This window comes from Lonchura striata, chromosome 5 (genome assembly GCF_050655825.1).
Source record: "Lonchura striata isolate lonStrDom1 chromosome 5, ASM5065582v1, whole genome shotgun sequence".
NCBI classification, from domain to species: domain Eukaryota; kingdom Metazoa; phylum Chordata; class Aves; order Passeriformes; family Estrildidae; genus Lonchura; species Lonchura striata.
In genome coordinates, this window is record NC_140707.1 from 42,093,724 (window position 1) to 42,108,613 (window position 14,890).

Below are 14,890 nucleotides of genomic sequence, written 5' to 3' on the forward strand. Positions count from 1 at the left end.
GGTTGGCATAGATAGGCAACCATCAAGCCTTTGATGGCAGTGTGCATCAGAAAAGAAGGATCAGAACCACAGTGAACAGCGAAAGACCTCAGCATCTCCTTAATGAAAATTTTATATTTGTTTTCTCTTCAGATTTTCTATCTTTTCTGCAACAACAGCAAAAATCTATTTGTCTTTCTGTATAGATTTTTTTTACTTGTAGGAACAATGGAAAATATTCTGAGAAATATTTCATTGCATGAGCATGTGCTCATTTGGATGGGGTGGAACCAAATCCCATGTAACTATTCCTCATTCAATGCTTGTTCTGTCAACTCAGGATACACTCCCTGATCATCCTCTGATACATCCTCTCATCATCCCATTTTTCTCTCATTTCCTTTTGTACTTAAAGTATGTTTCTCTTAAAGGAGGATGCAGGATTTCAGCCCAAGTACACTTCTTTCATCTCTGGAAACATTTTTCCAGAGACCACTTTTATTGATCTCTATTTTCCCTATTGCATCACACTAACAGTCTTGCTCATTCTGTTATTGAACAGTGTACTCTTTTTTTAGGTATTTAACAACTTGTGATTTCTTGTCTTATATAATTAATTCCTTTTATTTATGTTTGTATTCAAGACCTTCCATATTATGCTGTTGACTTAACACCATTTCTGTTACTCCAGTCCCAGAAGTCATCCCTTACCCTGCATTTATGATGGCTCAGAAACTTGTGCCAGGCTCTTCTTGCCAACAGCACAGATGAGACCCTGTAATTAAACAGTCCCTGGGGAGCTACTTTTGGAAATTCCCTTGTACTGTCCACTAGTCCTCCCTCCTCTTTTAAGTAAGTGGTTTTTAACCTAACTTAGACATCTAAACTTAAAGGTATCAGGTCTACTTCATTTGTGTAGAAAATGAAATACAGAGTTTTCCATCTGAGCTAATAAGTGCACTTATATCCAGTGTTATACTGAGTTCTAATGTACTTTATTTACAGAGAAAATTATTTCAAGGAAAGGTTCTGTACTAAGTATGGTCTATTCTACCTTTGGTGAGGACATATTTCAGTTTATTCTTTTTTCTATCACATGTGTTTACATAATCTCTCAGAATTTGTATCTTTGGTTATGACGGAAATGAAATAAAATGTTTGTCAATAAAACATAGACACTATATTATCTAATCTTCTAGATATGATTACCTATCACAAGAGTTTTCAGATTATTGGGGTTTCTTCTGTAGTTGTAAATAACTTCTGCCTGTGAATGGGTAGTCTTTTACCAAAAATTCTGATTTTTTTAAAGAAAGTCCAGGACTAGGTAGGGATGAAGTCACTTACCAAACAGCAAATTCTATGGAGTAATCTGTCATCTCAGTCTGCTTTTGGCATGCTGTGTGCTGTCACAAGCCCGTTGGGCCAGATGGGAGAGAGGGAGAGTCCCAAGAGATGAGCAAAGGCCCCAAGGTGCTGTTTGCAACTCAAACACTAGCCTTCAAAACTGAGCTATAATGCAATGTAGTCAATGATCACTTCAATGTCTCCTGGATTTTCAGTTAAAAGTAGAATTTGGGCCCCTTTCCTGCTCCAGAGCCCTCCAAAACATACCCAAGTCTCTCGACCTCCCCACATTAGTAGCTGTGTTTCAGCAGTGAGCAATGCACAAACTCTAGAGAACAATATAATACTATGCTGAATAAAGGTCACAATTGATCATAAGGGACCTATGGCTCTACACATGGTATAAATGTCACATAGCATCAGTCAAAGTTTACATGGAAAACAATGAGACTAGATATACATTCCAATTTGTTGAAATTAAATGTGTGTCTGGTTGTAGAAAATGCCTGGATTTCTGACAGAATTTAACTTCTAATTTTTTATCTCCATAAGGGAATATAAAACAGTGATGATTTTTTTTTCCAATGCTGAAGTTGTTAGATCCTAAATTTCCAGCTGCCCATACTGACACCTTTTCAAGGACTCTATGAGAACAATTTAATAGTTTCTTTCAGCAGAAAAACTGACTCCCTTAGATTGCAGTGTCCCAGAGGACCAAGGGCGGCTGTTAAAATGCAATCACTGTTGAGCTCATATAAATTGTTATAAAAGTTCTTTCACTGTTTCTCTGTTTAAAGTTGCTAAAGTACATCTAGTAAATGCATCCAACCTCTCCTTTAGATGCTTGCTCCTACTAGGGTTATGAAAGAAGGTCTCTCTGTAGCAGTCTTTGTGTTATTCTTTTATCCTTGGTAATGTTCCAGCAGCTCTGAAAATGGCAATTATTAATTCACTGTGAAAAAAGAACTATTTCTTTCTTGATATTCTGATTCATTTTATTCCAGTTTCTAACCTGCTGTTTCTGGCAAAAGACTTTTTGATAAAGTGAAGGCTGAGTACTTTTGAGGCAGACTTTGACAAAATTAGGTGTCATATGTGACAAGTTTCAGTTAATGTTTGCTTAAGCCAGGGGGTAGACCACAACGACTCCATTTGGTAGCTCAGGTTTACATGGACAGAAGAATGTTTAGCTGCTTGACTCTTCTCTGGAGACCAATCACCGCTGGGAGTTTGGCACCTCGTACCTCCACTGAGCAGGCCAAGGCACACACAGGCACTGCACTCATCTGACTGAAATCACAAAACAAGGCTGGTAAGCGCTTAAGAAGTTCCTGACAAATGCAGGCTATTACCTCAAACCGAGTTTGTTCCCCTCATCAGGCTCTCCAAGAGTGTAGAAACTGCAGTTACAGCCTGACCATATGGATGGGCTGCAAAACTGTAGGATCAGCTGTGAATTTAGGCAACTACCTAAGGAAAAGGTTTTCTTTGTCATGACTTATTTTGGGTTAAATTTGAATTAGCTTATGTTTCCCATGTTGGGGAGGTAAGATACCTGGAATTGCCTGGTACTTAGCTGAGGCTAAGAAACATGGCTGGATGATTTATAGAAAGCTACTGACACAGAGTAACTTGTTCAGAAGGAATTGCAATTGTTATCTATTAATTTGGAGTTTGGCTGAAATAAACACAAAATTATTTTCACAGGAACTAATGGGCTACCTTCAAGTAATTGTCCAATGATGATAAAGAAGATCCATTTTTTAGGTACCAACTTTGACTTGGGAAATCCTAATTCCAGCACTCTCTATCACCTGCAGTGATCTTAGGCAGTAATTTTTTCAGATCCTCAGATATACACATCACTGATTTTGGGGGTGTAACTAATTTGCTTCCAAAAATCTGACCACCATGCCTCTGTGCCCAATGCCAGCTCTGTTGAATGATTTGTGATTAAAACGTTATCTTACAGTAGTCCTGCAGAACTAATAAGGTATTATGTTGCTGAGGGCACTGTGAATAGCTAAAACAGATAATCAAGACAGAGTATTGCTCAGCTGAGGAAAATTCAATGGGAAAGTTTCTTTGTAATTTAGAAAATTCCAGAGTGAATCTGAATGGAAATAGCAATTCTGAAATACTTCAAATTTCCTTCCTTTGTATTTTTCAGAATTCAAGTGCTTGTGTTTTTTGTATCCTACCTCAGTTTTTGATAGAGTGAATTCTGTGACTTTACCTGTTTCATGTCTGCCTGATTGTATTAAAATGTGGTGGTGAATTCTGAATTCTCTGCTCAGGCTCAGAAAAGCTGTTCCATTGTAGCTTTCTATGCATAAGCTTTAATATCCTTATGGTATGTCAGAGTATTTCTGTTTGCTTGCAGGTAAAGGAAAACTTTTCCATTTGTGTCCTGAGGTTTACTGATAATCCCAGTGAGGCAAAGGGCATTCCTGTACATAACTTAGTTCAAAAACAATTGCATATCAGTCCTTCTGACACCTGTGGCGATTGAGTTATCAGATCAAAGCCCAGAACAGATTTCATTCCTTGTGCTTGCTTCACTCAGTCAGAAATAATTTGTAGAAAACCTTTAGGGTACTTTAAGTGGAGCACAACTGCATTGATTGGGAAGATATGCATGCTTTTGTGAGCATACTTGTGCAGATTTCAAAGTGCAAGGTATTCAGACCAGGGTTTTCCTGGAGGAATACCAGTGAACTACGTGGGTGTACACATTCCTGTATACCTGGAGAGACATCTATGGGCTGTGAGCACAGTTAAAACAGAAAAACTCTCAATATTGTAAGTGGAAAATGAAAGGAAAAAATGGGAATCTGGCATGAAGACTATTAGTGCTGCATTTAGTGGGTAATCAGGAGAGCACAGGACAGGGCATTTCCTTTCTCCTCTACTGATCTTGATAATTTCTGGCTTAAACAGTGAACATTTTCAGAAGATAAAGGGTTGGTACCAGTGTGTGGGACAGTCTGTTTATTTCAGTAATAGAAATCCTTGGTCAGGTGCAGAGATTCCGGGATTTCCCCATTTATTGAAGTGCTGCAGTACACCTAGAAGAGCTGGCAATAAAAAGAAAGCAACTAGCAGACACCACTCATTTCATCCAGCCATGTGCCCAGCTGCCATGGACTAAAGGGAGCTCTTATATAAATTTTATTAAAGGAGGGAAGTCTTCTGCAAAACTCATCAGTTTTTGAGCTTTGGGGTTGAGAGGAGAGAGGTACTATTTAAAGGATGGGGAATCAATTTGTTATTTGTAGCTATTTTTTACTTATGAAAGGTATGATTTATAATGATAACTATGTACCCAGGGCTTGGTGTGAGTGATTAAAAGACTTTTTAAAAGGACATAATTACATTTACCCCTTTTCCAATAGAAACTTTGTACAATAAAATAAAATTATTGTTGTGATATGAAAGTATTGTCTATAAAATTCTGAGTCACAGCACAGGAAAACTAAAAGATGAGTCTTAGTAGTAGAAAATCTAGAAAATTTATATTTTCCACAGGACTTCTTCAAATATGATAATGCTTAAATTATTACTCCAGTGTATTTGATGTACATGACATTTACTTTTGAAATTTTTGATTCCTTGAGCAAATAGAAAGTTAATGTAAACAAAGCAGTCAGATCATAGGCAATAATGACTAGAAATAGCATTCTAAATATTTTAATAGTGACATTCCAGAGATGTTTACCTTTGTGAAGATAAGCAGAACATATACAGAAAACAAATTAACAACAATCTGCATTCCATTATCAAAATGAACTTTACAGAAGACTTGCTTTTGGACTCTGTGACAAGTCCTTTTTTTTAGAGCACAGTCTGCAGAACTAGAAAATAAAGACAAAACCAGTCTGCTTGCAACTTCTCAGGGATCAAATACCGCACAGAAAGTGTTTCATGCTTTTGTATTTATTTTTAAATGCTTAGTTTAGTTATTAGAACACCAGTTCTTTGTTCTTCTTCTGAGTATTTCACATCAGCTCTGTGGTTTAAAGTAATACTTAACATGTCTGTAACTTCATTACACTTACAGAGAATTCATGCCATAAGCCTTTTGGATATATGTACTGTCTCTTTTATACTTTTATATGTATGTCTCTTTTATACTGCTGCATGACAAAGAGGAAGCAAGACACTTTTGAAGCATCTGCATTATCATTCTCAGATGCTACTTTCATCCATCCTATCCATCTCTGCAACTTTTGCACATCTGGGCTGTCGCTCACCAGAGCAAGCTAACCTGATATCCCTTGGCATTAAGGCCCCTTTTATTACATTTGCTGAGAATAGAGTCTAACACAGCTATAGAATTTTATCAATAACTTTTTCAAGGAGTCCAGACCTTGGGAAAGTACCATCCAGAGGACCTTGGTCTTGTCAATGTTCCAATGTCAGGGAAGGTCAAAGTCAACAAAAGCAATGTGTGAATGAGGAAGCGAGGATTATTAGACTCTCATGTCGCTGTGGGACACGTGAAAGCACAACGCAGACCACCTGCTGCTTGCAAGGTAAAAAAGAGACGTTTATTATCTGACTCTGTCTTTTATACCTTCCTAAGGGTGACATTGGGTTGGAGAGTGAATGGGCCACCTCTCCAAAGACATTGGACAAACCACCAGTACATCAAGTGTTCTCCACCCCATAAAAGAATGTAAACAATACGTTGTTTACAGAAATTGTGTAAGAAAGTTCTCCAAAGGAATGTAAACTCAGAAGGCTTTAGGAAGTCTTAAGAATCAGGGTGACACTCTCAGAGCTCCAACCATATTCTAGGTGAGATATAAGACTGAATCCCTCATCAGTGATCATTAGGCAAGCATCCACACTGTTCTGGACAGCAGCTGTCAGTGTGGCATAGATGACAAAATTGTTTGTTCATGTACAGCACCAACCACCATGCCCGAGACCCTGGAGCTGACGTGATAGTAGTTCTGAAGGTTTTCTCCAGGGAAATGGAAAATCCACCCAGTGAACATGATCCAAAAACTGCCCTCACAGTACAGGTGAAGCGTATCAGCTATGTCTTTTGGTTGAACCACGAGGCAGCAGGGAACAGGAACACCTTGAGACCTTCTTAAAAGGAATCTTGTTCCCAGCAGCTAACATCCACAGGGAGTATGAATTCAACTTGAGTTTAAGCTATCAGTGTCTTGTGTGTCTTGTTAACACTCCCAGATACAAACTGGTTTGCTCTTTGGTTTAACAACTGAAGAATTACATTAAACCTACAGAAATTACAAAAGCTACATTTTAACATGCAGAAGAAACCAATTTAGAAAAATCCAGAACAGTGCCTTGTCATCTAACCAAAAGCAAAGAGAGATATAGACAGGGCTTCAGCAACCTTCTGTGTTACAGTTCAGCACAAAATTGCAAAAAATAAAAAAAGTGTTGACATGAGAATATGGTAAAAATTTAGTAGTGTTCTTTGAGAGTGTCCTGAAGACTATATTTTCTTTTCTTTTCTTTTCTTTTCTTTTCTTTTCTTTTCTTTTCTTTTCTTTTCTTTTCTTTTCTTTTCTTTTCTTTTCTTTTCTTTTCTTTTCTTTTCTTTTCTTTTCTTTTCTTTTCTTTTCTTTTCTTTTCTTTTCTTTTCTTTTCTTTTCTTTTCTTTTCTTTTCTTCTCTTTTCTTCTCTTTTCTTCTCTTTTCTTCTCTTTTCTTCTCTTTTCTTTTCTTCTCTTTTCTTTTCTTCTCTTTTCTTTTCTTTTCTTTTCTTTTCTTTTCTTTTCTTTTCTTTTCTTTTCTTTTCTTTTCTTTTCTTTTCTTTTCTTTTCTTTTCTTTTCTTTTCTTCTCTTCTCTTTTCTTCTCTTTTCTTCTCTTTTCTTCTCTTTTCTTCTCTTTTCTTCTCTTCTCTTCTCTTTTCTTCTCTTCTCTTTTCTTCTCTTTTCTTCTCTTTTCTTCTCTTTTCTTCTCTTTTCTTCTCTTCTCTTTTCTTCTCTTTTCTTCTCTTTTCTTCTCTTCTCTTTTCTTCTCTTTTCTTTTCTTCTCTTTTCTTCTCTTTTCTTCTCTTTTCTTCTCTTTTCTTTTCTTCTCTTTTCTTCTCTTTTCTTTTCTTCTCTTTTCTTCTCTTTTCTTTTCTTCTCTTTTTTTCTTTTCTTTTCTTTTCTTTTCTTTTCTTTTCTTTTCTTTTCTTTTCTTTTCTTTTCTTTTCTTTTCTTTTCTTTTCTTTTCTTTTCTTTTCTTTTCTTTTCTTTTCTTTTCTTTTCTTTTCTTTTCTTTTCTTTTCTTTTCTTTTCTTTTCTTTTCTTTTCTTTTCTTTTCTTTTCTTTTCTTTTCTTCTCTTTTCTTTTCTTTTCTTTTCTTTTCTTCTCTTTTCTTTTCTTCTCTTTTCTTCTCTTTTCTTCTCTTTTCTTCTCTTTTCTTCTCTTTTCTTCTCTTTTCTTCTCTTTTCTTCTTTTCTTTTCTTTTCTTTTCTTTTCTTTTCTTTTCTTTTCTTTTCTTTTCTTTTCTTTTCTTTTCTTTTCTTTTCTTTTCTTTTCTTTCTTTTCTTCTCTTTTCTTTTCTTTCTTCTCTTCTCTTCTCTTCTCTTCTCTTCTCTTCTCTTCTCTTCTCTTCTCTTCTCTTCTCTTCTCTTCTCTTCTCTTCTCTTCTCTTCTCTTCTCTTCTCTTCTCTTCTCTTCTCTTCTCTTCTCTTCTCTTCTCTTCTCTTCTCTTCTCTTCTCTTCTCTTCTCTTCTCTTCTCTTCTCTTCTCTTCTCTTCTCTTCTCTTCTCTTCTCTTCTCTTCTCTTCCCTTCCCTTCCCTTCCCTTCCCTTCCCTTCCCTTCCCTTCCCTTCCCTTCCCTTCCCTTCCCTTCCCTTCCCTTCCCTTCCCTTCCCTTCCCTTCCCTTCCCTTCCCTTCCCTTCCCTTCCCTTCCCTTCCCTTCCCTTCCCTTCCCTTCCCTTCCCTTCCCTTCCCTTCCCTTCCCTTCCCTTCCCTTCCCTTCCCTTCCCTTCCCTTCCCTTCCCTTCCCTTCCCTTCCCTTCCCTTCCCTTCCCTTCCCTTCCCTTCCCTTCCCTTCCCTTCCCTTCCCTTCCCTTCCCTTCCCTTCCCTTCCCTTCCCTTCCCTTCCCTTCCCTTCCCTTCCCTTCCCTTCCCTTCCCTTCCCTTCCCTTCCCTTCCCTTCCCTTCCCTTCCCTTCCCTTCCCTTCCCAATACACAATAGAATGAACACACTTAAAATTATGGACAAGCTGCTAATAACTGCTCTGAGTTTAATTTATTTATGGGAGTACTTTAATTACTGGAAAAATTAATTATAAAAATCTGGATATTATATTTGTTCAGAATGAGATAGGTCAGAAATAGGGAATAACCCAAGTTGCTACCTCTTGAGAGACTGATACAAAGAAAACTTACAGCTTATGGAAATCTAAGGGTTTATATCGTAATTGGTCTTCATGTACTTACAATCTCCTTGACAAATTTTCTGCTGATTTTGTCTAAGTACATTTTCCTCCTGATAGAAAATCATGTGTTTTGTTCACTTAGAATGGTTAAAAGGGAAGTGCTTTAAGGGAACAATTAAGTTTTACATAGAATCTTCTGTGATGATATCAGTAGCTTAGGACAAAGTCAATAATCTTGATAGATCCACACTTTTAAAAAAAAATTATTTACATTATGACATAATATTTGCATGTTCTCACACTGGATCTGAATCAGATTTCTGATGCATTCAGGTCTGAGTTATTAATTAAGGTGAATTATTAAACGTAGCATTATTAAAGTAGATCATTGTAAAGTGAGCCCTAGGACAACGAAACTTGCTATAATTTATGTACCTTCTGACTTAAATTACTTCTTCTTTTCCAGATTATCATGTGAAATTTTTCTCTGGCTCCTTTTTTTTTTTTTTTTATTTTTTGTTCTGTGCAAGCTAAAACTTCACTTTTGCTTTTGAAGATTCTCACTATGGGACCATTTTGTGCAGTAATTTGGCAGAGATTCTTTCTGAGTAGGAGGTTTTGACTTGTTTTCAGGAAAACTGAGATTTCTTTTTTTTGCTTTTGTTAAATTTTGGTATTTTACTAACCTTTTTGATGAGTACATAGGGACTTTCAAGAATAGCTTTTCTCATGGAAATGGAAAAATTTTTGTTCTCTGCCATACATGGGAATGGGAAGGAAGGTAATTCTCTTTGAAAAACAAAAAGTGAACAAATGAATTTATAGAACTCTCTGGAATTCATATCCCTGAAAAGTAACTGATTTCAATTTATGATCTTTTTCTCAGATACTTCTTATTTTTCTAAACTATGCTTAGTCATTCCTAGAAAATAAAAACATTTCGTAGTCATTAAAATATATGCTATATCACACCCATCAATTAAAAACTAAATTGTCAATAGTGTACAGAAATTCTGGTATAATTTCATTATTATTTTTAATGCATACTAACGAATCTCTCCAAAACAAGGAATTAAATTAATGAAAATATTTAGATGGATGTACTTAATGATTGGATGCTCTTCTCATTGTTGAATCAGAGGTTAGACTTTCCATTTCATTCCTTGACAATATTATGCTAATATGGCCCTAGAGATTTCTTGTCTTTCAGTTGGCTCTCCTGAAAAAATGACTGTTGAGGAAGTTAGGAAAGATGTTTTCTAAACTGTATTGGAATATTTCCATTTAAAGTAAAGTATATGAAATATTAGTCCATGGTACAATAAGTGCATTAAGAGAAAAGATCCATTTCAGTTGCACAACAGAATGAAGATATTATAGTTGGTGATGGGGTCAATAAAAGATCACCTTTGCTCATACACAAATTCCTTGTCCAAGCAATTGAACTCTGCTTAAGGTTCTGTCACTGGGATCATGTGGAAACTCATTCCTCAAAAGCTCAGCAAAAGCTCTACAGACCTTCTTTAAGACCTTGTGAAGGGTCATTTTTCTTTTGACAGCTTGATTTGCCTCAGATATGAGCAGAGATTATTCTCCTTTGCTGCCCAAGACTTGCTAGATGGGATTTCAAATTCAGCTGACAACAATAGACTAAATTTGCAGGTATGCCTCTTGTTTTGGGATTAAGAGCATTACTTTTACCTAGCATAATACATACCATAATCTCCAGAAGAGCAGGGTATATAAAACTTTTTTTTATTCACTTTCCAGATGACTCCTAGACTACTAACACTACTTCTGTTATTCTTTGTGTTCTCTGTATGGTCCTGACTCTCAGGTTCCTGGAGTTCACAAAAGACAATTAGAATTTTTACATTGTTCAAATTAATATAGGTTGAAATGTATTCAAATTGTCTTCTAAAAATGCTTAACTATTGGACTTTAATTCTAGAGGAACAGTAAAATACATGAATAGTACTGATTAGTACTCCACTCTGAGGCACTGGAGCATCAGCACCTTGATCTACAGTTAAAATACACACTTTAAGCATCCCTAGCTGAAAGTAAATATCTTTTCTAATGTGATTTGAAGGTTTCCAGCAAAACTGTCCTAAAGAAGCTTTAATTTCAATGCATTTTTTAAAAAGTAATTTAAATCAGGACATCAGGGTTATTCCAACATTTCTGTAGAATGCATAATGAAATCAGTAATGCCCAGATAGATATCTGAGGCAATGACATAACATTTCATTTACTGTATAGCGAGAAAAATAAGATTGGAGTTTTCTTTCATTTACACTGTTAGAAATTTTCTATATGCTGTAGAAGAAATAATGGGAACATAACTTCAAGGAAAATAAACTGAATAATTTCTAACAGACTAGCACATAGAAAAAGGTGAATGTTTTTGAAAAAACTTTCTAACTTTAGAAAAAGTTAGAAAAGTTTTTTCAAAAACATTCACCTTTCTAACTTTAGAAAAGTTAGAAAAAGTAAAAGTTTTTGATGTTTAATTGAGGCTGAGATATGGAGGCAAAATTGTAATTCTACAAAATCCTAAAATAGTGCAAGCTAATTTGAGTACTACATCTGAAAAAATTCACTGTAAATGTACTGTTAATAATGAATTAAATTTAGACATCATCATGTTCAACCCTTAATGCTAAATATGTAAACTTTTATCTATAATGGAGTGGAGCATTTTCAAAACATCCAGATGACTGGGTTCTAAAATCACCTTTGTGTATTTATGCTTGGATTCATCCTTTATTGGTTATGTAAAGTATGTGCTATTGACTGCTTTATAAATATGTTCAGAACTTGTCTCAAAGTCTTCGAGTTTGGTCTTGAAAGCTTGAAAGTTTTGTGTAGCACACGGCATTGTCATCTGGGAGCACTGACTCCTGCCTGAGCATCATTTAGGTATATGCTCTGGGCACAGCAAAGCTTTCTACAGTCCCATCATTCTCTTTTGTTTAATTGTGAGGAGATGTAGTAGCCGATTTATGATAGTAGAGCTACACTGAAAAATCCTAGTGGTACTTAACTGTTTCCAGTCATATGACAACTTATTGGAAGGTGTCCCTAAATTTTTTCAACATTACTACTTCTAAAGAAAAAAAAAATATTCACTGAGTTACAAGAGCCCACATGTTTTACAAAATTATCCTTCAAGGGTGTTTGTACATTTTGCACAAAATGTACAAATGCTTGGCATTTTTCTGCTGATACATATTACTGCCTTTTCTCTTTTCTGGAATTACTTCTTCATGTATAGTCATGAAAATAAGTTCTATTATGGAGCAATGATTTTCCACGCTGCAGACTTAGAGGATGTGAGAGAAGTTCTTACTTGTGAGCTATGATGTATTTCAGGAATGTTGGCTACCAACACAGAATGTGTTCACCTTGGAGCTGGAGGTTTTCTGCAGAACACATCAATAAAATGATCTTTTAACAGCCGTCTGTTCCAGCACCCAGGTGTGCTGTACTTGCATCCTGTTTTCCACACACCAGAATAGTTTCAAGTATCAGGGTTCTTTTTTGAAATCATGGTCAATCATATTAAGATATAATTTCAGGTAATTAGAAATGGAAATAATATTTATAGAGTACCTGCCTGACTAAAGGTCATGCTGCTGTACAAAATTCATGTTTTCTTATGAGATCAGCCAACTCCTTTAATTTTATGAACCGTTTGTTGGCAGATTTGTAAAGTGATACTGGTTCTGCAGGTCCAAGTAGTTTTCTGCCAAGGAAATAATTTCACTGCTTCAGACTACAGAATGTTATTTGGGAAAGCCAGCCTTATCAATTTTGCTGCATTCTGCTTGAAACAAACCTACGGTGCACCAGAGTGCAGCAGCTCTGTCTTTTGCAGCTGGCCAGCCCCGTCTGTGGTCAGTGGCCCAGGATGTGTCCGAAGGACAATGTCCTGTGATTGGGTCAGGGCAACCCCCAGTATCAGCACAGGCTGGAGCTGAACAGATCAGAGCAGCCTCGCTGAGAAAGACTTGGGGGTGCTGTGGGTAGAGGCTGGACATGACCCAGCCATGGGCACTCCCAGCCCAGAGAGCCAAACGTGTCCTGGGCTGCATCCAAAGCAGTGTGGGCAGCAGGGCCAGGGAGGGGATTCTGCCCCTCTGCTCAGCTCTGCTGAGAGCCCACCACAGAAAGGACATGGAGATGCTGGAGGGAGTCCAGAGGATGGCCATGAAGATGATCAGAGGGCTGGAACACCTCTTGTATGAGGAAAGATGGAGAGAGTTGGAGTTGTTCATCTTGAAGAAGAGAAGGCTTCAGAGACGCCTCATTGTGTCTTTCAGTATTAAAGAATGCCTATAAGAAAGATGGGGACAGACTTTTTAGCTGGGACTTTAGGGTTAGGAGAAGGAGTTATGGTTTTAAACTAAAAGACAGTATATTTAGACTAGATAAAAGGAAGAAGTTTTTATCATGAAGGTGTTAAATCACTGCACCATGTTTCCCAGAGAGGTGGTGGATGTCTCATCCCTGGAAACATTCAAGGTCAGGTTGGATGAGTCTCTAAGCAACTTGATCTAAATGAAGGTGTCCTTGTTCATTGCAGGGAAGTTGGACTAGACAGCCTTTAAAGGTCTCTTCCAACCCAAACTATGCTGATTTTCTGCATCTATGATTATATGAAATGTATCTGCTTGGACAATAACAAATTGAGCTGGAAAACTTTCTGAATCAGTATTTGATTTTGGACAACTGTTAAAATATTATTTTAGTGAGCCTAGTGTTCTGAAGAAGTATTACTTGAACTGAAAACTGTTGTTCATGGTTAAACTTGAAGCAGATTGTGTTCCTGCAATACTGTGCCCTTGAGTTTAGCATCACAAGATAAAAAAACAAATAGCAACTTTGGACCACTATGGCTCTCTTTGAGATTTTGAATCATTGGCAGCATAATTTTGTTTAGAAAAGGAAAAATTATGCCTCTTGATGTGGTTCCTATTTTTTCTACTGAAATACAGAGTCGAGTAAGGGGAAAGATTGAAAATTTTCCAGTAAGATAGGGTCTAATTAACCATCACTCCATAATTAAGACATGAAAGCAATGCCAGAGAATGGTAGCTCTGAAGTGCATATTACTTTCAAACATTGTCTTAGGATTCATGGCTGAAAATTCCTCAGTGACAAGCGTGACCAGACATCACATGTACAAACATGTTCACCAGGCAGAGAGTGACACCTCCCCTCTCAGCAGAAGCATCAGGACCAGAGGAAGTGAGTCATGATTCACTTTCCAAGGATCAGTATGAAATAAATGGGCCAGCAAGTGAGGTGGACAGCTGCAGCTATTAATGTCAAAGGCCCAGAAAAATCTTCTTTCCCAGGATGGCACACTGCTTGTGCTCTTTCTGCTTCTGATGACTCACATCTTTGTCCTCTGATGCTTACAGATTATTTGATAGAGCCTAGACACAAACCAAAAGTTTCAAAGCAGCTGGAAAAGTGAAGATCTAGATTTGATGCTGGTGATACTGACAATTGCTTGGTAAGGAAAACAAAGTTAGCCAAACATACACCTAATCATAGTCACAGAAGAAAATCACATCCTCTGTCAAAACCACAGCATACCAAAGACTAAACAACCCTCCTGATAGTCTCCTTGCTACAGAGTATTGTGTGAAATGTTGGACTTCAGTACCAGACAATCTTGAGCCTTCTATATTTTGTTACCTGCCGAGTAAGAATGAATGAAGGAATTTGAGCTTTTGTGTCTTAAGTAAATTGTTAAAAAATATTTAGATTTAGTCCTGCTGAAATTTTTGTTATTTTTACCTTTTCATTTTAACTTGTAAGTTTGTAATGTTTTGAATGGAAGAAATTATAAACAAGAGATGTTTGGTCCTGAATAAATGAATGTTTTACAATGAAAATAGTAGATTTTTCCTTCTTGGGTTTAGTTATTACACTGATTTCTGTAATAAGTGAACAAATCAATCCAGCTCACAGTCCCATGGGGTATGCTGGCAGTGTGACCACTCGGTGATAGCATAAAATGCTCACATTAGTTGTAGAGACAGCCCAAAGCAGAGCTGGTGAGACCACATGCAGAGAACCAAGAGAGTGACTGCCAGCCAAGTCTTTAATAAATTTCTATTAAATTTGAGTGATTTTTTTTTCACAGACGACTTCTTTCAACTTTATCTAACATTAGGTGTATATTTTTGAAA

General features: G+C 36.7%; 1 long non-coding RNA gene across 9 annotated transcripts in view; it reads right to left on the bottom strand.

The window, feature by feature from the left end:
- Positions 1-8,529: 8,529 nt before the first annotated feature.
- LOC146767339 (uncharacterized) overlaps positions 8,530-14,890 on the bottom strand; it is a 184,133-nt gene continuing 177,772 nt past the window's right edge. For all 9 annotated transcript variants that reach the window (XR_014955595.1, XR_014955593.1, XR_014955592.1 and 6 more), the window contains one exon: positions 8,530-13,022. This is a non-coding gene — a long non-coding RNA (uncharacterized LOC146767339). The remainder of the gene's footprint in view (positions 13,023-14,890) is intronic.